Source organism: Schistocerca nitens, chromosome 1 (genome assembly GCF_023898315.1).
Source record: "Schistocerca nitens isolate TAMUIC-IGC-003100 chromosome 1, iqSchNite1.1, whole genome shotgun sequence".
Classification (NCBI taxonomy): Eukaryota; Metazoa; Arthropoda; class Insecta; order Orthoptera; family Acrididae; genus Schistocerca; species Schistocerca nitens.
Window position 1 is genome coordinate 26,749,061 of NC_064614.1, and position 25,212 is coordinate 26,774,272.

The 25,212-nt window shown below is 44.0% G+C and overlaps 1 protein-coding gene across 1 annotated transcript in view; it reads right to left on the bottom strand.

The window, feature by feature from the left end:
• Positions 1–25,212, bottom strand: part of LOC126258469 (Down syndrome cell adhesion molecule-like protein Dscam2) — a 687,321-nt gene that overhangs the window by 244,518 nt on the left and 417,591 nt on the right. The gene's annotated exons all lie outside the window — the stretch shown is intronic.

Here is a 25,212-nt window from a genome sequence, read left to right on the forward strand (position 1 = left end):
ATATCCCTTCTAGACACAATCTTTCAGCTATCACCCCAGCCAGAAGTCACATGGAATATGTCGGTGTGTAACGCCGGAAATGCATACCCTCCTATTCCCATTTATTGTACTATAATTTTTTTCCTTGTTTTGTTACCTCAAGATATGACATTTCTGTGTCTTTATATATTGTAATTCTTTTACTATATATATATATATATATATATATATATATATATATATATATATATATATATATATATATACGCCTGGAAATGGAAAAAAGAACACATTGACACCGGTGTGTCAGACCCACCATACTTGCTCCGGACACTGCGAGAGGGCTGTACAAGCAATGATCACACGCACGGCACAGCGGACACACCAGGACCCGCGGTGTTGGCCGTCGAATGGCGCTAGCTGCGCAGCATTTGTGCACCGCCGCCGTCAGTGTCAGCCAGTTTGCCGTGGCATACGGAGCTCCATCGCAGTCTTTGACACTGGGAGCATGCCGCGACAGCGTGGACGTGAACCGTATGTGCAGTTGACGGACTTTGAGCGAGGGCGTATAGTGGGCATGCGGGAGGCCGGGTGGACGTACCGCCGAATTGCTCAACACGTGGGGCGTGGGGTCTCCACAGTACATCGATGTTGTCACCAGTGGTCGGCGGAAGGTGCACGTGCCCGTCGACCTGGGACCGGACCGCAGCGACGCACGGATGCACGCCAAGACCGTAGGATCCTACGCAGTGCCGTAGGGGACCGCACCGCCACTTCCCAGCAAATTAGGGACACTGTTGCTCCTGGGGTATCGGCGAGGACCATTCGCAACCGTCTCCATGAAGCTGGGCTACGGTCCCGCACACCGTTAGGCCGTCTTCCGCTCACGCCCCAACATCGTGCAGCCCGCCTCCAGTGGTGTCGCGACAGGCGTGAATGGAGGGACGAATGGAGACGTGTCGTCTTCAGCGATGAGAGTCGCTTCTGCCTTGGTGACAACGATGGTCGTATGCGTGTTTGGTGCCGTGCAGGTGAGCGCCACAATCAGGACTGCATACGACCGAGGCACACAGGGCCAACACCCGGCATCATGGTGTGGGGAGCGATCTCCTACACTGGCCGTACACCACTGGTGATCGTCGAGGGGACACTGAATAGTGCACGGTACATCCAAACCGTCATCGAACCCATCGTTCTACCATTCCTAGACCGGCAAGGGAACTTGCTGTTCCAACAGGACAATGCACGTCCGCATGTATCCCGTGCTACCCAACGTGCTCTAGAAGGTGTAGGTCAACTACCCTGGCCAGCAAGATCTCCGGATCTGTCCCCCATTGAGCATGTTTGGGACTGGATGAAGCGTCGTCTCACGCGGTCTGCACGTCCAGCACGAACGCTGGTCCAACTGAGGCACCAGGTGGAAATGGCATGGCAAGCCGTTCCACAGGACTACATCCAGCATCTCTACGATCGTCTCCATGGGAGAATAGCAGCCTGCATTGCTGCGAAAGGTGGATATACACTGTACTACTGCCGACATTGTGCATGCTCTGTTGCCTGTGTCTATGTGCCTGTGGTTCTGTCAGTGTGATCATGTGATGTATCTGACCCCAGGAATGTGTCAATAAAGTTTCCCCTTCCTGGGACAATGAATTCACGGTGTTCTTATTTCAATTTCGAGGAATATATATATATATATATATATATATATATATATATATATATATATATATATATATATATATGCATTTATGTCGATGTATAATTGGTTTGTTTTGTAAATATTATTTGTATTTTACGCTGGATCTTGCCTAGGGAAAACTACGCTATCGAACGAATAGGTCGTGTGGAGAACGAAAGTGTTTAGGATCTTTGGTAGCGTTAACTCTGCCGCGTGGAGCGCGGGCAGAGCAGAGTCTGGTTGGAGTAGTGCGATTGAGCAGGTGTGTTGTGTGACGCTCCCTCAAGTTGCCGGGCTTTCGGGGTTTGGCAGCATGTAATTGCGATCGACTGGCTATGGTAGTTTCTAGCACGGTGTCGCGGACGGGAAGCATTAGCTGGCGCACATCAAGAGCACGTTTCGCCTGGTGACCGTGTCGAGGAGAAGGCGCGCCAACATCCAGCTTCTGCAACAGCGACGGCCGACAATGAGTGACTGTCGCCACCTCCTCGATCGGCGACTTCAAACCTTCAATCAACTAACAAGGAAGACTAAAAGCACGTAAAGTTTCAGAACTGTATGGCAGACCTCAGCTTTTCAAACTGTTCAAATCACAAAATTACAGCAACGTAGCATGAACCTTTGTTGCTCATTGTCCCAATTGCATTACCAAGCAGGGTCCCTTCCTTTTCCGAAATGAATCCGAGTGTCGTTGAAATTCAAACGCCAGCATTAAAATAATATAATTAAATTTCACTGCTTTAATTTCAAAGTTCAGTTAAAGTATTCATAGCTGGCTACAATATTTAGATTACACGAGCACAAATTAAGAGTGCGAGTTTTGTTATAGTATTTTAGCTTACCTGTGACTGCAGCTCAGCTTGGTACGTACAAAATTTTACTATTGTTAATTGTTCAGAATCATTTAATTCAAGTTCAAAGTTAAATCTCTTATTTCTAAATTGCGTAGAGTCAAGTTGCTTTTGAAATGATTGTTGAGGTAGTCCAAGACTAACCGTATTTTACTGAATTTCGATGTGCTTCAGAAAGAAAGCTCACTATGAACTTCAGTCACTAAATTAACTTTCGATTTTACGGTTTTATTAATTCTATTGCTAAATTAAGTCAGAGTGTAGCGAAATTTATTACTTCTGACAAACTTTCAGTTTTCACACTACACGTGTCAACCTTCAGTTGCCACGCTTCTAGTGCTAATTATATGTGTAATAACCTTTCTTTTTCAGTTACTATAGTAATTGTCCTTAGGACTGGCGACCGTAATTTCCCCCAAATCTCAAATATCTAATTACCGCTAGTTTATTGTTAACGTAACGGCCGCACATTTACTTTCTTTATTAACTTTACCCCTTTTCAAAATTAATTTCCACCAGTTTCATTTGCATTTTTCCTTTCATTTAGATGTAACCCTTTCCTCCCTCTTTACAGACAGATTAACTTCGGTGACGATTGCTTTTCCCAAATTTCCATTAGGTACACGCGGTTTAATTTTTCACTGTCATTAAGGTCGATAAGTGAGGGGGAGGTTACAGGTGGGTCTAGAAGGTCTCACATCTTGAAATTGCTTAGAGATTATGCGGTCATTACCGAAGGTTTCTCGAAGCAAATCTTTCACGTGGCAAGTGACAGGTGGTGTTGCTCTATCTTGCATGGAAATAGTAGTGTAGACGCGTTGCATTCAGGCAAAGCTAGAAAAGTCGTCTTACAGAGGCAGGTCTTTATAACGTCCAGTCGTCACTGTACACCTAACATGCTCGCTAGGTGTCATCTCTCCGAAGAAAATCGGACCGAGAATGAAGGAGATTGTAAAACAACGCCAAAAAGTTACATAATCTGATTGCAGTGGATGTTCCTGCAAAATCCAAGTGGTGGAGTAGAATCCTATAAGCAACAGTTCTGCGACGTGCAGAGTAAAATGTGCCCCGTCCGCCAAAAGAATATTACGCCGCCACATGTCATCCATTTCCCTGCGTGTCCCAAAAATTAAATGGCGAAGTCATAGCGTCACAGCCTATTTTCGGGGATTCATTTGTTGCACAGTCTGAATCTTGTAGGGATACCAATCTAAAATGCTCCGTAAAATCTTAAGAATTGTTCATCAGAGAAGAGCCAATTCCCATGACAGCTGGAGCAAATGATACAAATGGCTCTGAGCACTATGGGACATAACTTCTGAGGTCATCAGTCCCCTAGAACTTAGAACTACTTAAACCTAACTAACCTAAGGACGTCACAGACATCCATGCCCGAGGCAGGATTCGAACCTGCGACCGTAGCAGCAGCGCAGTTCCGAACTGAAGCGCCTAGAACCGTTCGGCCACAGCGGCCGGCCTCTTTTTAATTCTTCTGTGTATAATCCATGACAGTAAGTTTGACGAAAGAGCTCTTGGCTGAATGTCGCATAATTGTCGTACTGTCGTTTATATTGGAAAGGCACAGGCGAATGCCAAGACGCAGTGCCGCAGCAACCCACCGCCGTGTACCTGCTTCAATGCTGACCACCTTCCGCGTGACGTCAGCCAGTGTCAAGACACTGCTCCCTAATTGGAAACTTCTACGTGACACAGGAACGCGGCAGTGTGTCTTCTTCGTGGAAGGCCCCAAGCAGCTGTATTTAAACCTCCAGCCCAGCTGAGTCGGTCGTCAGCATGCAGGGCTATGTTACGATGCGTGCCACATGATGGTGGCCATTATGTTATCGATAATGTTCTACTGACGCAGTCATCAACAGTACAGCTGGGCTTTGACGAGTCGGACAACAGCACAGTTACGACACCTCCATTCTTATGACGCAGCTGCCATCGCGCTGCAAACCAATGATCGCTGCCTGATGGCCCGACAAACAACCTGTTTCCATAAAATCTGAAATTTTCCCGGCGAATCAACTTTTGAAAAGCATTTAGGGACTGCCGCCTGTCGTCTTAAACTTCATTGCACGATATTTCGGCTGGACGACTGCCAGCCATCTTCAGGTGCGCCGAACGAGGACTGACGAAGACGTTATCCGCTCCGTCTTATATAGTGCGCTGATGGTACTGCCACTCATGCGTTGCAGTCGTGGGGACAGAAGGACCACACCGTCCAGTGACAGCGCCCTCGCTGGTGGAACTGCAAGACTCAGCTGCCGTCGGCATTGTCGCTGGCTGCAGCTATCGAAGTTTTCTGGCGTCTTCGTCTCGAGCAAATTTCGGATATGACGGGAGTCCACGCGTTATTCAATTGGTAACCACTGTCACGGTTCATTAGATTTCCCGCGATGCGTATTTCAACTGATTCTTTGATAACAGAGTCCCAAAAAGATGTTGCTGTGGTCAGAATCGAAGTTTTGTTGTACTCCATTGAATGTCCGTTGGAAACACGTGTTCCGCAACTGCAGACTTACTGGGTTGCAGTAGGCGAGTGCAACGTTGATGTTCAGTGCAACGCTCTTCCACTGTACGCCTTGTCTGTCCCATATAGGCCATACCACACTGACACGGTATTTTGTAAATTCCCGCCTTCCGCAGTAACAAATCAGCCTACACCGATCCCAGCAAATTCGAAATCTTACAAGGTGGACGAAAAACCACTATCACATGAAAATTATTAAGAATCCTCGCCATTTTGAAGGAGATATTTCCAACGAATGGAAGAAAAGCTAGGGACTTGGCTGGCGTATTCTCTTCTTTATCCCCTTCCCGGTTCCTGGCTCTAGTTGGGACGGCCCTGTTGATTTGCCCGGTCGAGTATCTATTGTTTCTGAACACCGTCCTTAAATGTGCAAGTTCCTTAGGCAAATTTTCTGCATCCGACACCGTATGTGCCCTGTGCAGAAGGGTTTTAAGTATACTCATGGTTTTGGATGGGTGATGGCAACTTGAAGAATGCAAGTACAAATCAGTGTGAGTGGGCTTACGATAAACAGAATAACTCACCAAGCCGTCACTCTTCCGTTTAAGGGGCTCCGGAACGCCCTATACTTGCAATGTTAAAATAACGCTTATAAATTACATCTTTCCTCACAAAGTATTTGAAGTAGGAAGTTGAACTTTTTACAGATTATTTATTGGAATATTGGCTACAACTTAACACAGGGATTTTACAAAATTTTAGTTCAGTTATTAAAGATGATTTTTTTCAATTGTAATCAAAATTCACAACATTTTTTGCAATTTGTTATTTATATATTCAAAAATATACAGTTTTTTGGAAAAAGGCTGTGTGAAATTATGCAGAAGGTACTGTGTAACATTTACTGAAAGTTTGAAACAAATATGTTTGGAAGATCCTTAGAAAACATGTAATTAGTATGAGAAAATAAAAGTTTTGGGAATCGAGCGACAAAGATTGGATTAACTTTTTAGTGCATTCCAGGTCCATAGGATGGATTATCTTCATCCTCTGCAAACTCCTCCAGCTTCCTCTTGTTCCTCCTCCTGTTTACTCTTGCTTCTATTTCTAGACTCTTTACAGCCCTGTCTGCAGCCCGAAGGCGTTCCTTGTCTAAAGCAAGCATCGCTCGTACCATGTTAGAACCTATCTTCATTCCCATATTTCTAAATACCTTTGGCTTTCCAACATTTCTCCTTTCTTAAAAGCCTTCAGACGATTTCTAATAACTTCACTTTTACTCATTATTATACTTCAACAAAACAGAGACTCAAGAAACAGAATTAATTACGAATATTTTCGAGATAACGATAGAGTAAATAAACATGAAACAATCGACAATCACACCAGCGATATATATTGAACCATCACAGGTTAGCCACCACACATACTTTATCTCACATCACTAAAATGTACCTGATGAACACGGACGTTAATAATAACACCATTTGACAGCAGTTTAACAGCGCCACAGTGGGTCACGCCCATGTAGAACACATTTCAAAAAAAAGAAAAATTTAAAAATAGTTGTAGTCTTCGGAATGGAATAAATTATATATCTATTAAAAGGTAATAGTCTGCAGATTCAGAAAACGCAAAAAAGTAAATATTGAACTTTTCATGATTTTGAGCCTTTCCGGAGCCCCTTAACCAAAACATCCAGGAGTGGAAGGCAACCATCTTTCTCCAGTTCCATAGTAAATCGAATATTCTCATGGATGGAGTTTAGATGATGAAAAAACTCCGTTAACTTAACTTCTCCGTGGGGCCACACTGTGAAAGTGTCGCCGACGTATCTCTAAAAAACAGTTGGTTTACAGACCGCAGATTCAAGTGCTCTCTCCTCAAAATCCTCCATAAAAAGATTAGCCACCAGAGGAGACAGAGGGCTGCGCATGGTGACACCGTCAGACTGTTCGAAAGGTAGGAGAAGAGGTCATAGCAGAATTGAAACTGTGAGGACGCGTCGTGAGTCGTGCTTGGGTAGCTCAGTTGTAAGGCACTTGCCCGCGAAAGACAAATGTCCCGAGTTCGGGACTCGGTCCGGCACAGAGTTTTAATCTGCCAGGAAGAGTATACATTTACAATTTTGCACCTGATGGCGCAAAAATGCTTTTTTCAAAATACTCTAACCGAACTTTTATTCATAACTTTTCTCTACAAACTGAACATGTATATCCATGTCTCTCCCTCTCAAAAGTGAAGCAAATGTTATGTCTCCTCAAGCTTTTCTGTTTCGTTCTTTCAAACTGATATTGATGACTACGGGAGGTCACAAATACAGTCCTTCTACTCCAGGCCCTCTTACCTTATCCAATCTCTCAGAGACAGCCGCCGTATAAATACCGACTCCCTCCGAACCTCTTCCGCAATATTCAAAGTGTGTGCTAGGCTGCTCTCTCTTGCACAACGATTACGCTAATGGCTGGAAGTGTCCATACGTCACGTCTGACAGCGGCGGTGGGATCTCAGGGCGTGGCCCAAGAAGGGGCTGCCGGGTCGTATCGCCGTGGATGGTCCTACGCGGGGGACCAGTAAAACTGATTGTGCCCCACCAAGTTCATCATCGGCTTGTTGTATTCGGGGTTTTACGAGTACCGGTAACGTAAAAGCTTCTACGTTAATTAAACGCGTCGGAATGAACTGGAAACACCGTCGCCAAGACGTTGACAGAACAAGGCCCACCTTTCAATTGACTCCTTGGCATCGGGCATGGAGGTCAGATGTGCCACTCACAATAGAAAGACATTACAGATGGGCAGACGCCTGCTTTTGGCAAAAATAAGGAATCAGGGAGTCTCCTGTTGAAAAAGTATCTCATCTCATTTGTGGGAACTATATAACGTCTGACTGTGGATGGAGAGATGGGAATTTGATTCCTACTCCTCAAGAATGTCGATGACGTACGGATAACAGGTAATGCAAACAGATACTAAACAATGATTTTTCCACACGAATGCGTTGAACCATGCTTACATCCCGCAAGTCAATAAGGTTCCTTGGTAATAATGTGGCGTTCGGATTCTTCGACCCACGTGTCATTTTAAGCAGGACTTCGTTCATAGTTTGTGAAGATCAAACTGCAGATATTCATGTAGAAACAAAAGATAACGCCTTGACACTTTTTCCATCCATCCCCCCCACCAGTCTCTGTGCTTTTCTTTTTCCAAAGCCCAGTACACACTCTACAGTTTTATCTATTAATTCTTCGATCCCATCTTTGTAGAAACACTTTTCTACAAGTTTCACATAATCGTGCGCGAAATGTTATAACTTTTCAGGACTACGACCCTCGATCGGTAAAAACGGAACCCTTATAGGATCAGTTTGTTGTCTTTCTGTCCGTCTGTTGAAAACCCTTTTTCTCATGAGTTGATAGACGTATCAAGTTGAAATTTATGTCTTTGGTCCTTTGGCGGTGTAAGACATTTCTAAGTCTATGCTGTGAAAAGATACGGTCATTCATGTCACTACTCTCGCAAACTCGCTCATCAAAACGTATAGGGTAATTCTCGTTGACCTAGACTCATGAAATTTGGCACGAAGCAAGATTTCATACTACAAGTAAAGGAAACAAACAAAAAATTGTTAGTCTGTAATTACATCACACGAAAAAAATCTTTTATCATTTGTTATGTGACGTCAAATTTGAAATCAAAACAGTCATTAGGTCTGCATTCAGACTGACTGGGTCATAATTGTAAATGTTCAACGTCAGACAAGGAATGACTTTATTACTCGTGTGACGTGTTTCGGAATGTATCCCTCATCTGAGATCCATGCGCGAACAGTGAACGTACACTACTGGCCATTAAAATTGCTGCACCAAGAAGAAATGCAGATTATAAACGGGTATTCATTGGACAAATATATTATACAAGAACTGACATGTGATTACATTTTCACGCAATTTGGGTGCATAGATCCTGAGAAATCAGTACCCAGAACAACCACCTCTGGCCGTAATAACTGCCTTTATACGCCTGGGCATTGAGTCAAACAGAGCTTGGACGGTGTGTACAGATACAGCTGCCCATGCAGCTTCAACACGATGCCACAGTTCGTCAAGAGTAGTGACTGGTGTATTGTGACGAGCCAGTTGCTCGGCCACCATTGACCAGACGTTTTCAGTTGGTGAGAGATCTGGTGAATGTACTGACCAGGGCAGCAGTCGAACATTTTCTGTATCCAGAGAGGCCCGTACAGGAACTGCAAATGCGGTCGTGCATTATCCTGATGAAATGTAGGGTTCGCAGGGATCGAATGAAGGGTGGAGCCACGGGTCGTAACACATCTAAAATGTAACGTCCACTGTACAGAGTGCCGTCAATGCGAACAAGAGGTGACCGAGACGTGTAACCAATGGCACCTCATGCCATCACGCTGGGTGATACGTCAGTATGGCGATCACGAATACACGCTTCCAATGTGCGTTCACCGCGATGTAGCCAAACACGGATGCGACCATCATGATGCTGTAAACAGAACCTGGATTCATCGGAAAAAATGACGTTTTGCCATTCGTGCACCCAGGTTCGTCTTTGAGTACACCATCGCAGGCGCTCCTGTCTGTGATCCAGCGTCAAGGGTAACCGCAGCCACGGTCTCCGAACTGATAGTTCATGCTGCTGCAAACGTCGTCGAACTGTTCGTGCAGATGGTTGTTGTCTTGCAAACGTCCCCATCTGTTGACTGAGGGATCGTGACGTGGCTGCACGATCCGTTACGGCCATGCGGATAAGATGCCTGTCATCTCGACTGCTAGTGATACGAGGCCGTTGGGATGCAGCAAGGAGTTCCGTATTACCCTCCTGAACCCACCGATTCCATATTCTGCCAACAGTCACTGGATCTCGACCAACGCGAGCAGCAATGTCGCGATACGATAAACCGCTATCGTGATAGGCTACAATCCGACCTTTATCAAAGTCGGAAACGTGATGGTACGCATTTCTCCTCCTTACAAGAGGCATCACAACAACGTTTCACCAGGCCACGCCGGTCAACTGCTGTTTGTGTAGGAGAAATCGGTTGGAAATTTTCCTCAGGTCAGTACGTTGTAGGTGTCGACGCCGGTGCTAACCTTGTGTGAATGCTCTGAAAAGCTAATCATTTGGATATCATAGCATTTTCTTCCTGTCGGTTAAATTTCGCGTCTGTAGCACGTCATCTTCGTGATGTAACAATTTTAATGGCCAGCAGTGTATATGTGTCCTGCCGAAAATGCATGCTCAACTCCGAATGTTCCGTAGAACCAGCGAGGTGTAAGGCGTACATTTTACTGTCGATAGCAACAACTCTTACAAGTGCCAGGGGCTACCTCAGAATAACCGCCACTCCTGTAAGTAGTGAGCGACGTAACCGAGCGAATATCGTTAATTGGAGTGGCCGTGCCCTGAATCAAACTTGGAGCATTACTAGCGAGAGTCTCTTTTACAATTGGCAGTCGATCTTATTTGCCGGTCGTCGCTCCGGTGAAATACGGTTCCCGCGGCGACGCGACGCGAGGAGTGCGTCGTAACTCATCGGTATCGGCGCGCGGGCAATTCGCATGTAACACGGCGCTGCGGCTTCCGTTCGGCCGCCTATGGAAATTTATGCGGTGCTGGCGCTCGCGGTGAATGAGAGGCGGCCTTTTGATACGTGGCGGCTGCTCCGGAAGAACGCTAATCTCGCGATGGACCGCCGACCAGTGCAGCCACCGCTGTTAGCCGATTGGCTGGCGCGCCGCGCCCTCGCCGGGTGTCTGAGTAATTGGCCCCCGGACGTTCGACAACGGCGCCGCGGCCCGTTTGCGGCGAGAAAGGTAACTGCGGACGATCGCTTTTACAGAATGGCTTACTCTGCCTAAACACATTTGTCGGATCTGTAGCCAGTAAATGAACGACCCCGCGGTTGCAAAACTCATCTTTCTTTCCCATTCCAGACGTAGCTACTGGAAACGTATTGTCCTGGAAATATTAAAAAAGCACCTTGAGCTACGTCTGCCACTAGCCGCCTCACGGTAAGTGGCGAAGGTTAATTCGTGAAACATCTCTCACTTCCCCCTTCTCTGCTCTTTTCGCGAATGAGTGTAAAACTATTGCTTAGACACTACATATTTTGTTCAACATTCCATCGTTGAACTTCTGTAATTAATGTGTATGATTAATTCGATATTGTAATGAAGTATAATCTCTGTAATGATCTTTCGCCTTTCTCATATAATCTCTTCGGTTATCTCTAAAATTAAATAATTTTATTTAAATAATTTTGTGTATAACTACCAATATATACAAATGTTCTGTGTTATTAAAAATGTTTGTTTGCTGTTATGTAAACTGCTGACCTTCACTTAGTGTTCTTAGTTAATTTGTATGTGAAAGGTGTTGTGGTTCCCCTCGGGAACGGAACTGCGTAGCGCGCAATTTGTGGTTGGCCTAGGTAGAAAAGGTGGAACCAAGAGTCAGTCGGGGACGAGCTACCAAACTATCAACTGCTCATGTAAAAGTTGTATATTGTGCTGGTACTGAGAGAGGCTTCCCGTGCCGCTGTACAATGCCTTGGATGGATGGATAAAGACCTGGAACTATTCTGGAATTGATATCTATCATCGCCACCAAGAAATGACCGAGTCCAGCAATTCTACTTGCAAATCCGCCTACCAACATGCAATCGCCACCACATTGCGCAATCACTGTAATGGAGCACTATAGTAATGTACAGTGAAGGATTAGCTCACTGGATGTTTTAGTGTGCACAAATATAAGATAACTTATACTCGAACTGTTATACCTACCTTGATTTTTTATCCCTAGTCACACAACCACTTAGGGTCCTTCCCACGCTAAAGTGATTACCGAGTGTCCTTGTTGAATGAATATTAATGATCAGTGTTTTAGCAGAACTGAGTAATATAGTGAATAATGCTTGCTGAAAATAATTTTTCTATTAGAACTTCTTATTAAAATTTTCTTGCCAACTTCTAAAGTGAAAGTTCTCAAAACTGAGTCTTACAGAGTTTTGCTTAGTAAGTGATCAAAGTGCAGTCCGTTGAAAATCACCCCAAAGGTGAGCTATTGTCTTATAACCACATCAAGTTGTGTTCTACTGCGGTAAGAGTTGAGAACTAATACTGTTGAAGGTTACATGTTCATACTTGTTAAGGGCTTGTTTCTTTAGTGTATTGAAAGTGTGTTTAGTATGCTCTGCTACAGTGGTCGAGATTAAGGGCCCCCCTCCACTGAAAGTAGTTTAAATGCACAAAGTTACTTAATTATAGCAAGTTTCAATTACTCTTCCTAGTCAAGTGAACTTTGTACAACCTTGGACTCCCCTTTTGTATTAAAAGTTCATATTAATGGTGTAACAGGATCAACAGTTCACTCTATTGTGCTCATGCTAGATAACGACTAATGGAAAGGCCACTATCTATGAAAACAATAGTTTCTTTATTCAAAAGACAGTGAGAAGTAATCTGTTAGTGAATTCCATTTAACTTTCATTCAAAATAAAAAGGTATTTAGCTGTGAGGGACTTAACCTATGACCAGTTTATAATTTTGCAGTGAAATAAATTTACAAGTTTTGTCAGATAGGAAAATGTTTGAAAAGTAATATTGAACTCATGCCCAATTTATGATCATGCAGTGAATATTAATAGTAACATTATTGAGACCATTCAGCTTGACTAAGTCCTCAAGGTAATAGTGTGTTTTGTTATCTGTTATATTTATGTAAATAGTTTGTTCTGATCTGTTAGCTCCAACCTTAACGTGAACGTACTGTATTCAGGTGCCAGAGTTCACTGCACTCGCGTGTGGCAAAGTATACGTTGTGTTTGTCCGTTAAAGTTACTCAAACCTATTTCCTTGAACAAGAATGTCAATCATTCTCTTGCCTAATTAGGCTGGCGACGGTTTCCTTTATCTTTTGAACAGTGTGGATAGGTTAAATATTGTTTATCACTGTTTAAATATTTACGTACTTCTGACTTTCACTTCCGATAAGCCACCTCCGTTAGGTATATCACGGTCAACACAACTAAAATCCTTTCAGAGGGTAACACTGCTCTGCTTCTTCATACTATAATTACTTGAATAAAAATAATTTCATTATACGAACTGCCTCCAGCTTTGACGTTATGGTATAGCAGTGGCGGACAGTAGTGTTATGTGGGGCGCGGGAAGAACGACTGCCGATAAGGTTCCGTATGAGTTCGAATTTTTCTAATGTGATAATCCTTTGCGTCTGGCCACCATCGTCTTAATTTCTCCTTTATCCAGCATCAGGCAGGTTTGGGACTATTTATGGTATTTCTCCACTTTCCTCTGTCTTTCCAGCATTCTTGCTCTGTAACTTATTTGTTCCAGTCTAGATTGCATCTTCTTAGACTCGTCTTTATTAAATCAACCCATCTTGCTGTAGGTCTCCCTTTTGCCCTCAAACTTGGCCTCCATCATTTGTTTTGGTGTTCTTCCATATTACATTCTCTTTACATATTCAATCCATCTTAACATGTTCTACTCAATCTTCCCACGTAGCACACAAGCAGTAATGTATTACTTGTCCTATTGTGTGCGGACAGGAGTGTATTGTCTTCTCTATTCAAAGCTATAATCAATGAATTTCATATATCAGAAATGTATTAAGTTATTTAAGGAATAATGCATTCAAGTAGCAATGAACTATATTCTATTTCAACTAAGAAGTTACAAACATAAGTGTATTTCTCATGTGAAGCTGAAATTCATGTATTCGGTGTATGAAGTGCACAAACAGCATTTAATCTGTGTAATCTGTGTAAACATACATTAGCGCAAACCATTTCAGATGAGAATAGCTCGAGGTTGTACCGAGACCTTCTCATATGAAATAGATAGAAATAGACCATTACTAACCAACATGCTCTCTCTATATTACAAATTATTCTTAACGACGCTCATTGTATTACATTTTATTTTTTTCTATTTTCTTTGATATTTGCATTGTATAAATTATATTCTCATCCACTAGGTAGTAACAAATCATATGGAACCATTTTGACAATTGTTAACCATTGAATTCGCTGTAACCTCAGAGAAACTTAAATATTATGTTCTTTATATTATTTAAAAAAATCATTAACAACTGTATGCCAATAAGACTGTAACAATGAGAACTCTTTGCTACTAGATTCAGAAGCATCCGACCCACCTTACATTTCAAGGCGGTGGGTTACTCTGTACTGTTAATGAAATGAAATAAATTTATCTTTCCTACATCTTCCATTCTCTTTGCATGTTCAGACCCTGTAAAACTGTTCTCCTCAGTTCTCCCATTCAGATTTTTTACTCCAATTTCGTTTCTATCAACTTCATTTCTTACTTTGCCTCTCGTCGTTTTCCCAGACATAGTTCTGAGGAATTTCTTTTCATCGTTGTGCATTCTACTCTCCTCTCTTCGTGTCATTGTGGAAGTCTCCGATGCATATGTCTTGTAAAGAGGTACAAGACAAATAGACGTAAATAAAAGCGGGAGATATGGAATCAAATTCAGTGTGGAGAAAAGCAAAACTATGTTGGTTTCTTGAGGAGAGAGAAGCCAAGGTGTAAATTAACATTACAGGACAGGATGTTGAAATTCTGGATGACTTTAAATATCTGGGAAGGGTGATAAAGGAAAATGGAAGAATGCACCCAGATGTTATCAAGAGGACACAACACTGCAATGCATTTTACCGGCGTGTGAGGGGATTACTCTAGGGAAGGGAGGTATCAATGGAGCTCGTGTCTGGTAGAAATCGATATACTGCTGTCAGAGTTTTAAAGGTTTCTCTTCCCGCTCAAAGTTGAATAGCTTTACCTCATGGTCCGATACTTGGATCTTCACGTATTCAACAGCACTTATCTATGTTTGACACTATCGTCCAAATATTACGCTAACACCGCCTCTACGAGACAATTACAGCGAATAATAGCCGGAGGCGTAGACAGAGGAATGGCACTTCAGCTGCCGCTGAAGGCTTCCTGAAGGCTTGTAGCCAGCGGTCAGTCAACGTAGGGGATGGAATGAATCTTTAAGCCGCCCAGGTCATCACTTCAAGGTTACTGAGAGCAGCAAATGGATGTCGTCGGTTTCAGCCCGCTGCCGCATACTGACACATAATGAGATCTTCAACACGTCGCACCAACCTCGCATTTTCCGGACACGTCTTCACACAAAAAGTGACTCTGTGAAGTGAAGTGTATACAAGATGCATGCAAGAAAGCTGTGCCTACCTCGCAACAAATGAAGACGGCAAGTGAAGCTTCAGTCTATGAAGCTGTATCCAGTACTCATGTTTCGTAAACACTACTTAATTCGCCGTCAGAATCATTGATGACACCAAATGACAGATGTCTCGCTGTAATACAGCTGTTGCTGGACATTCAGTATATGTAGAATACATTATGCTGAAATATCCAGACAGGATTGAGGCAGACGCTCAAAATCACCGGTTTCACTCACATTACAGCGCACACTCAGTCTACATTTAAGGAAGTGGGAGATCATGGGGATCATTTATTGATTACTAGCCATAACAGATTAGACATATCGCAGACGGAGTGCAATTCACATACTCGATTCAAGGAATACGTAACCACAAATAACAACATCAGCATATTAATGTACCGCCCTTTTTTAAATCCAAGTGACCTTTGTACATGCACCTAGCGTTCCTGGGTCAGATGCCTTTCCCTAGTAACTTGGGGTCTGCAAAGGTACACGTGTGGGGCTTTATCTTCCGTGCCCCATATGCTCCCGCCCCGTCAGTCCGCTGTTACTGGATGCAATAGTCGACGGTAACCCTGGCCATCACTATGTTATCAATTGCAGCAGTTAATGCTGGCCTTGGTGGTTTCCTTTGAATCAATGTGCTCGCGGTACGCCCTTGGCACACTCTTGCCACACAAAAAGCCTATTTACACTACTGGCCATTAAAATTGCTGCACCAAGAAGAAATGCAGATGATAAACGGGTATTCACTGGACAAATACACTCCTGGAAATGGAAAAAAGAACACATTGACACCGGTGTGTCAGACCCACCATACTTGCTCCGGACACTGCGAGAGGGCTGTACAAGCAATGATCACACGCACGGCACAGCGGACACACCAGGAACCGCGGTGTTGGCCGTCGAATGGCGCTAGCTGCGCAGCATTTGTGCACCGCCGCCGTCAGTGTCAGCCAGTTTGCCGTGGCATACGGAGCTCCATCGCAGTCTTTAACACTGGTAGCATGCCGCGACAGCGTGGACGTGAACCGTATCTGCAGTTGACGGACTTTGAGCGAGGGCGTATAGTGGGCATGCGGGAGGCCGGGTGGACGTACCGCCGAATTGCTCAACACGTGGGGCGTGAGGTCTCCACAGTACATCGATGTTGTCGCCAATGGTCGGCGGAAGGTGCACGTGCCCGTCGACCTGGGACCGGACCGCAGCGACGCACGGATGCACGTCAAGACCGTAGGATCCTACGCAGTGCCGTAGGGGACCGCACCGCCACTTCCCAGCAAATTAGGGACACTGTTGCTCCTGGGGTATCGGCGAGGAACATTCGCAACCGTCTCCATGAAGCTGGGCTACGGTCCCGCACACCGTTAGGCCGTCTTCCGCTCACGCCCCAACATCGTGCAGCCCACCTCCAGTGGTGTCGCGACAGGCGTGAATGGAGGGACGAATGGAGACGTGTCGTCTTCAGCGATGAGAGTCGCTTCTGCCTTGGTGCCAATGATGGTCGTATGCGTGTTTGGCGCCGTGCAGGTGAGCGCCACAATCAGGACTGCATACGACCGAGGCACACAGGGCCAACACCCGGCATCATGGTGTGGGGAGCGATCTCCTACACTGGCCGTACACCACTGGTGATCGTCGAGGGGACACTGAATAGTGCACGGTACATCCAAACCGTCATCGGACCTATCGTTCTACCATTCCTAGACCGGCAAGGGAACTTGCTGTTCCAACAGGACAATGCACGTCCGCATGTATCCCGTGCCACCCAACGTGCTCTAGAAGGTGTAAGTCAACTACCCTGGCCAGCAAGATCTCCGGATCTGTCCCCCATTGAGCATGTTTGGGACTGGATGAAGCGTCGTCTCACGCGGTCTGCACGTCCAGCACGAACGCTGGTCCAACTGAGGCGCCAGGTGGAAATGGCATGGCAAGCCGTTCCACAGGACTACATCGAGCATCTCTACGATCGTCTCCATGGGAGAATAGCAGCCTGCATTGCTGCGAAAGGTGGATATACACTGTACTAGTGCCGACATTGTGCATGCTCTGTTGCCTGTGTCTATGTGCCTGTGGTTCTGTCAGTGTGATCATGTGATGTATCTGACCCCAGGAATGTGTCAATAAAGTTTCCCCTTCCTGGGACAATGAATTCACGGTGTTCTTATTTCAATTTCCAGGAGTGTATATTATACTAGAACTGACATGTGATTACATTTTCACGCAATTTCGTTGCATATATCCTGAAAAATCAGTATCCAGAACAACCACCTCTGGCCGTAATAAGGGCCTTGATACGCCTGGGCATTGAGTGAAACAGAGCTTGGATGGCATTTACACATACAGCTGTCCATGCAGCGTCGACACGATACCACAGTTCATCAAGAGTAGTGACTGGCGTATTGTGGCTAGCCAGTTGCTCGGCCACCATTGACCAGACGTTTTCAATTGGTGAGAGATCTGTAGAATGTGCTGGCCAGGGCAGCAGTCGAACATTTTCTTTATCCAGAAAGGCCCGTACAGGACCTGCAACATGCGGCCGTGCATTATACTGCTGAAATGTAGCGTTTCGCAGGGTTCGAATGAAGGGTAGAACCACGGGTCGTAACACATCTGAAATGTAACGTCCACTGTTCAAAGTGCCGTCAATGCGAACAAGAGGTGACCGAGACGTGTAAGCAATGGCACCCCATACCATCAAACGGGGTGATACGCCAGTATGGCGATGACGAATACACGCTTCCAATGTGCGTTCGCCGTGATGTCGCCAAACACGGATGCGACCATCATGATGCTGTAAAGAGAACCTGGATTCATTCGTGCACCCAGGTTCCTCGTAGAGTACACCATCGCAGGCGCTCCTGTCCGTGTAGCAGCGTCAAGGGTAACCGCAGCCATGGTTTCCGAGCTTATAGTCCATGCTGCTGCAAACGTCGTCGAACTGTTCGTGCAGATGGTTGTTGTCTTGCAAACGTCCCCATCTGTTGACCCAGGGATCGAGACGTGGCTGCACGATCCGTTACAGCCATGAGAATAAGATGCCTGTCATCTCGACTGCTAGTGATACGAGGTCGTTGGGATCCAGCACGGCGTTGCGTATTACCCTACTGAACCCAGCGATTCCATATTCTGCTAACAGTCATTGGATATCGACCAACGCGAGCAGCGATGTCGCGATACGATAAACTACAATCGCGATAGGCTACAATCCGACCTTTATCAAAGTCGGAAACGTGGTGGTACGCATTTCTCCTCCTTACACGAGGCATCACAACAACGTTTCACCAGGCAATGCCGGTCAACTGCTGTTGGTGTATGAGAAATCGGTTGGAAACTTTCCTCATGTCAGCATGTTGTAGGTGTCGCCACCGGCGCCAACCTTGTGTGAATGGTCTGGAAAGCTAATCATTTGCATATCACACCATCTTGTTCCTGTCGGTTAAATTTCGCGTCTGTAGCACGTCATCTTCGTGGTGTAGCAATTTTAATGGCCAGTGGTGTGTATATTTATCAGTTTCTGCGGGAGCATTCAGCTCAAATCGACATCGCCTTGGAACGAGTCAGTACATAGTTTACAGTGTGCTGGTTAGCAAATTTAGAGCAAAGAATTAATAAAACACGAAAAATCAAAGTATGCATTATAATTAAGTCATCAGAGAGAAAAGTCTTCAACTATTGTGAACAACACCCTGTAGAGAAAACGAAGAATGTGCTACGACGAAACAGTTCGTCTTAGATTTTAATGCTGAGAGTTATTATTCGACTTTTTTTGTTTAGTTGTGTTGGAAGACTACTGAAAATGGAACCTGCTGATAAGGGCACGCATTCCTGTTCAAACGCTTAACAATTACACCGGTACCACTGGTGACTCATGCTAGACCCTCCCATGGGGCGGCGTGTATCACCAGTGGTCACGCTCAACTCTATCAATTATGCTACCAGCAGTACATTAAAGTATGATGCACTAACAATCAGTCAGGCGGAAGGAACAGCTGTGAGTACAATTTTGCCTGACCCTTCGGCGAGAAAGCGCTCTGAACAAATGAGATATAACACAATTTCAAATTAATTTTGCGTAAAATTCTTTTACGTTGTTTTAAAAGAATTGACTTTCAAAATAAAAGGTCAGTATATTAAAACAGTAGCCTAGGGCATTTGAATGCGACCACCGCTCCACGGCGAGAAACGGAAAAGCATGCCGCTACATGAGGGAAAGCACGAATACGCACGCTGCCCCATAGCGATAAATACAATTCACAGCTCCGGCGTGAACGGGTTAAGAAACTGTTATCCAAGTGTACATCATTTCTCATATTACTGTTCGCGAAATGAATGATGCAGTTTATTACGAATGAGTGAATTTTGTTAACAAATTCCATGATGGAATATATGTTCAGGGAGTTAGAATTACGGGACGCTTTTATTACCGGCCTATAAAAAGTTCGCGAACTGAGGCCGCAGATCTGTGTGACTGCCCGTTTGTGGGCTCAGAATGTTGTTGGTGAGTAATCAGAGCCGCCCCAACATATGACACCGAACGACGTAAAAGAGTGAAAGTAAGCAAATAAAGGCTTCATGTCACAGTGTCATTGGAGATAATACCTATAGTAAGGCAGCAACATTCAGATTATGCACAAGTTATAGAAAGTGATACTTCCATATATTCTCTGTCTTCCTTTTTGTTTTTTCATTGATCTTCTGACTGGTTCCATGCGGCTCGCCGGGAATTCCTCTCCAGCGCCAACCCTTTCATTTCAGAGTAGCACTTACAAGCTACCAGCTCGATTACTTGCTGGATGTATTCAAATCTCTGTCTTCCTCCACAGTTCCTGCCCTCTTCCGTTCCCTTCAACGTCACGTAGGTTATTCCCCAATGCCTTAACACATGTCCTATCAGCCTGTCCCTTCTTGTTGTCTGTATTTTCCGTATGTTCGTTATGTTCCTTCTTCGTCGATTTTTGTGATAACCTCATTTCTTATCTTATCAGTACACCTGATTTTCAACATTCTTCTCTAGCAGCACATCTCAAATGCTTCGAGTCTCTTCTTTTCCGGTTTTCCCGCTGTCCATGACTCACTGCCACGCAGTGTTATGCTCCAAACGTACAATCTCTGAAATTTCTTCTTCAAATTAAGGACTATGTTTGGTACCAGTAGTCCTCTCTTAGAAATGTCCTATGCTAATCTGTTTCTTTTGTCCTCCATGCTTCATATGTCATTGGCTATTTTGCTTCCAAGTTAACGGTATATTTTATCTTCGTGTGATTCGTGACAATTTTGATACGAAATTTGTCGCTATTCTCATTTCTGCCGCTTCTCATTTCTTACGTCTTTTTCACTGAGGAAAGCAATGTCGTCAACGAATCTTATCACTGATATCCTATATCCCTGAATGTTAATCGGACTTTTGAACCCTTATTTTATGTCTGTCTTTCCGTTTTCGATTTTTAGACCGAACAGTTGAGGCGAAAGACTCTATTGCTGTCTTACATCCTTTTTAATGTCAGCACTTCGCTATTGCTCTTCCAATCTTATTGTTCCTCTTGATCTTAGTACATATTGTTTATCACTCGCCTTTCCCTGTAGCTAACCCTTATTTTTCTCAGAATTTTGGGCATCTTGTAACATTTCACACCGTCTTTCGAGATCGACAAGTTGTATGAGAGTATCTTGAATTTTCTTCAGTCTTGCTTTTATTATAACTGTCCTAAGAATTTAAAATGGTCGACTTGACAGACTGCTAGACTACCGTTGGAAAAGCAATGGGCCGAGAACAGATCCGCGTGTTCTGTGTAAGTGAGGTAGGGGGGGGGGGGCATTTTATATGACCACAGTGAGATTCGAATCCCTTCCCTGTTTGCTTACACTCTTCCTGAGTGGACCGAGGGACATGCGTTTTTAAACTGCTTAGAAGGGCGCACGATGTGTCGTTTTAGCAATCGGTCAGTGCGTACGTAAACGGGGTGGCAGCAGCAACGGCTATTAGATATGATTTCAGACCTCCTTTAGTAGTTAGAGCTGAATACAGACATCTTTCTAGAGGTAGAAGGCTCGTATCACCAATCATAAGCAACGTCATCAATGAACGAAGGTCTAAAGCAAAATGCTTACTCTACAGTAACGTGACAAGATAAAAGTTCTCTTAGAGCCATCTGAAACTCGTCTGTCTTTCTGCCATAACTGGAAATCGCTGCCCAGTGAGCGCATGGATTTCGATTTCCAACGAATGAAAAAATTCGTAACAGCCTTAAACAATCTCCCATCTCAGCTAGTCGCTAGAGCTAGGAGATTTCTCCATGACGTGATATTAAATTAGACAAATGAAAAGCTCTGTACGTAGCGTAGGCCCGGCGCAGATACGCGGGAAATGCCGAAACTGGCAGCGTGAGGCAATCAAGAGGTCGTATTCTGAAAGTTTAAACTGAACTATACTCGGAGGCATTGTGACGAACATTCTCATACTTTGAGAAACGTTACACCTGCCTAGAGATCTGTTACATGCCTAGAAGGGTTTCTGCCATGAATTCATTGTTTCTTTCGCCAGAGGAATGTCTGTTCTCCATCCTCTCTGCAAAGTATGCTTGTGGATGACAACGCCAGATCGCTACGTGCCGACGAGATTCTGTCCAAGGTTTTACAGCAGCAAATTCCTCTTAACAGAGAATGTAATCCCACGCATCCATCTTATGACCTTTCCAGTCTTTGGAACCAACACCGACTACATATGTAAGGCAGAAGTGAAGCGAAAAGCGGCCACTGGCAATGCTAATCTAGACCTGAACATAAGAAGCAATGTTATGAACGACTAATCGATCAAGAGAATTTGCATATTATCTTCTGAGATACGTTAGTGGACAGTTTCAGCGAGAAATGGCCATGTTATAGTGTGTATGTAGTCCTATGCTCTATAGCGTCCTGTGTACTGACGGACTGCGGCAAGTCTTCTATTTTTGTCAACGTAACCGATATATGCATAGTGAATCACTATCCTTTCAATCTGCAGGAGTGCGTGCTTTTTACACTACCATAAAATTTCAAGCGTCGCTTCCCGATGAGTTCACTCAGGGGTTCAGTGTGTTATACACTTCCATATTGCTCCCGATCTTCCATGCACCTCACGGTTCTTATTTTTCTGATAAATAGGCGTTTTCTTACAAGGGGAGGCCGCCAATTGTGAAATTCAGATTCGATTCATACTGCGCATAGTAAAAGCTCATGGCCAGAGGTGTAATGTGGCAAAGCACCAAGATGCACTTCTCAGCCGTTGTCGAGAAAATCTACAGTTAAAAGAAACCGTTGCGGTGAAATACTCTCTACGATTCGTAATTTTCCACAGCGTCGTGGCGCAGCGGTAAGCGCTCGGGTTTGTAATCCGAAGCTCGCCGGATCGAATCTCGCACCATGAAACATTTTTTTTAGTATTTGTTTTTTGTAATTCAAATATATATATATATATATATATATATATATATATATATATATATATATATATATATATATATATATTGCAACAATTATGCATATAATAAGTTGTTGAAAGTCGTTTGTCGTGGAAAAACTGGCGACTTCGAACATCATTATGTTTTCCGAAAACAAAGTTGTATTTCACAAACGTTATTAATTGTCTTCATAAAGTTAACCACGTATAGTTAACGTAAGACGTAGAAACGATATTCCGAAACGAATATGTATAGCGTAAGTCAAACGTTCGAATTAGAATAGAGACCCCACGAACACAAATTCGCTGTGGCAGGTATGAAATATAAACTCCGTTACTCGGTCGTTAAACTTGAAGGACAGATGTTGAATGGGCCGAAACGAGCCGCTGTATAACAGCGTAGTTGCCTGCTAACTTCGAAAGAAGGTAGATGCGGTCCCTGGCGCAACTTATAACATCGTCGAAAATCAGTGCGGACGGGAGAGCTTTGGTACACCCTGTTACAGAAACGGAAAAATGGAGGCGGTACAATTGGAGAGCGATCCGCATTCTCCAACATGCATAAGCAATTCATATATATATATATATATATATATATATATATATATATATATATGAATTACAAAAGACTAATAATAAAAAAAATTGCATGGTGCGAGATTCGATCCGACGACCTTCGGATTACGAACCGGAGCGCTTACCGCTGCGCCACGACGCTGTAGAAAGTTATTAATCGTACAGAGTATTTCACCGCAACGGTTTCTTTTAACTGTCGATTTTCTCGACAACGGCTGAGAAGTGCATCTTGATGCTTTGCCACATTACACCTCTGGCCATGAGCTTTTATTATGCGCAGTATGAATCGAATCTGAATTTCACAATTGGCGGCCTCCCCTTGTTAGCTCCAGTGTGTCGAGTAGGTCTTTCTCACCAAATGAGCGCCTCTCTGCAGCATGAAGTAGTGAAGTAACGGATCTCGGCATTCCTGCTAACATTTCTCTTATTGTAGAGTTCAGTGACAGTCTTGCATGCTGTTTCGAATTTAACAATGCTAGACTTAGTTATCTCTTTTTCACTGGTTTAATGCCGTACGTTGTAAGAAAGAGTTGGGTTAAAGTCACTTCTGTATCTATACATTTACAAGATTACTTTGCAATTCACACCTATGTGTTTAGCAAAACGTTCGTTCCATCATTTTCAGACTCTTTCTCGACCGTTCCACTCTCCAATAGCACTCACGAAAGACGAACATGCCGGCCGAAGTGGCCGCGCGGTTCTGGCGCTGCAGTCTGGAACCGCGAGACCGCTACGGTCGCAGGTTCGAATCCTGTCTCGGGCATGGATGTGTGTGATGTCCTTAGGTTAGTTAGGTTTAACTAGTTCTAAGTTCTAGGGGACTAATGACCTCAGCAGTTGAGTCCCATAGTGCTCAGAGCCATTTGAACCATTTGAAAGACGAACATCTAAATCTTTCCGTACGAGCTTTCTCTTATTTCATTCTTACCGCCATTTCTCCCTATGTAGGTGGGAGTCAACAAATTATATTGACATTTGGATGGGAAAATTGGACTAAAATTTCTTGGAAAGATCTCGCCACAACGATAAATGCCTTTGCTTTATAGATCAGCGGCCAACTCGTTTATCATACATGTGACACTTACTTCGCGATAATACTCAACGAGCTGACCTTCGTTTAACCTTTCCCGTGTCCTCCGTCAATCCTATCTGGTAAGAACACATACTGCGCAGTAGTATTCCAGAAGAGGACGGACAAGCATGTACGCAATCTCTTTGGCGGATTTGTTGCATCTTCTAAGTTTGCTACCAATAAAATTAAGTCATTGGTTCACCTTCGGCACAAAATTTTCAGTTTAATAGTTCCAGTTTAAGTTATCTGTAATAGTAATCCCTAAGTATTTGGTTGAATTGACGTTTTTTAAATTTCTGTCATTAATTGTATAACGGAAATTTAACGAAATATTTTTTTACTACTCATTTGGAGGTTGGAGGACGACACACTTTTTTTAGATCAGGTTTCACTTATCGCACCATGCAGATGTCTCATCTAAATCATTTCGCAATTCATTTTGATATTATAATGACTTTATTAGATGACAATCAACAGCACCATCTAAAAACAATCCAAAAGGGTTGCTCTGACTGTCACCGAAATAGTTTATGTACATTAAGAAGAAGGATAACAACTCTTCCTTGGGGAACTCCAGATATCACTTCAGTTTCACTAGTTGACTTCCTGTCAATAATTAAGGACCGTAACCTTTCTGACACTAAATCACGAATCTAGAGCCACAGCGGACAATGACAAAACATGGTTCAAATGGCTCTGAGAACTATGGGACTTAACATCTGAGGTCATCAGTACCCTAGAACCTAGAACTACTTAAACCTAACTAACCTAAGGACATCACACACATCCATGCCCGAGACAGGATTCGAACCTGCGACCGTAGCGTTCGCGCGGTTCCAGATTGAAGCGCCGAGAACCGCTTGGCCAC